This window comes from Microtus oregoni, unplaced genomic scaffold (genome assembly GCF_018167655.1).
Source record: "Microtus oregoni isolate MIOR12 unplaced genomic scaffold, Mior012 000042F_ref0000377, whole genome shotgun sequence".
Lineage (NCBI taxonomy): Eukaryota > Metazoa > Chordata > Mammalia > Rodentia > Cricetidae > Microtus > Microtus oregoni.
Window position 1 is genome coordinate 9,342,106 of NW_024543209.1, and position 1,419 is coordinate 9,343,524.

Genomic DNA, 1,419 nt, shown 5'->3' on the forward strand with positions numbered 1-1,419 from the left:
TGTTAGGAGGGATGGCACCTAGATGCTGCAGTCACCAGGAATAAAGACAGGAAGGAGTGAAGAGAGATTCTGTTAGCCAGAAGGAACCACAGTCTTCAGGGACATAAAGGGAGTGTCCCGGAAGAATGGCAAAAACTAGAAGGGCAGATGGAGCCATACTCAGTAGAATCAATATCAGTATAATGGGAGACGGCATTCTGTAGACAGGAGGGAGTGATTCGATAAAGGAAGGCACTTGCCTTCCTTCTCAACTGCAAGACTCATGTGTCAAACAACCAGCAGTCAATGCTTGAGAGGGTTCCCAGAGCTCTGCTTTATGCCAATGGTTCTCAACCTTCTAATTCAGTGACCCTTTAATACAGCTCTTTATGTTGTGGTGACCATAAATTATTTTTGTTGCTACTTCATAACTAATTTTTTGTAAATGGAGACTGATTTTTTTTTTGTTTCTGGGCCACCCAGGCCTGAATAATCACACAGAAATTATATTAATTACAATAGTTTGGCCTATTAGCTCAGGTCCGTTCAGGTCAGGAAAGTGGGAAGAAGTGCTTGTTTGAAACCTGCTGTCTTAGAATTCGAGGACACAAAAAAAGAGAAGGAGTGAGCAAGAGATGCTGCCTGAAGTCCCGAAAGAACAGTTTTGGAAATTCGGTGTTTGGCAAACCACAGTTAAACATTTGCAGGAGGCTCAACCTATGATGAGGAGTGCGGTTACAGATGCTGCCAGTTTCCCCTGTTGTTAACGCAGGAATAAAGACTTTCGGTCTAGAGAGGTTGCGACTAATAAAAGCCAGGTGATTCTCAGAAATGCTGCTGAGAAGTCCCGATTTTAAAAATCGCCATCTACACTTCTTATAATGTCAATTTCTTTTTCATCGGCATAGAGCAGAGCGCTGGGAACACTCTCAAGTGTTCACGTTGGTGTTGCAATTTCCCTAATTTAACTTCAGTTTCTCAAGGCGGGGCCGGGAGCTCTGATTGCCACCTGCCGTGAGATTAGCGTGTTGGCGTGAGTTATACCTCAGTCCCGGCAATGGCTCTCAGCCATGCTCAAGGCCGGCTCAGTCAGAGCAGCTGGCGGCATTCATTTTTGTAGCCAGTGTGAGTTAGAACGCGTATGGCAGGAAGAAGAGGCCGCTTTGAAGAATGCCTTTCTTTTTTACCCTAAGTGAGGGCAGGGCTGAATAACAGGGAGGCGCTCTTAGGAAATGGTTTCATCACAGCCCCTGAGGCCAGGCCCTCAAATCACAGTTCAGTTCTGGCTAAGAATCTGAGTCATGAAAGTGAAACCCCACCCACTTTTGCCCATTTTCCTCCTTTCTGCTGATAACAGCTCAAGGTGGTCCTGAAATCTCGGGGTCTTGGTGTGTGATTAGATCAACAGAGGCTGCCACTGCCCCGTGCCTTCACTGCTTG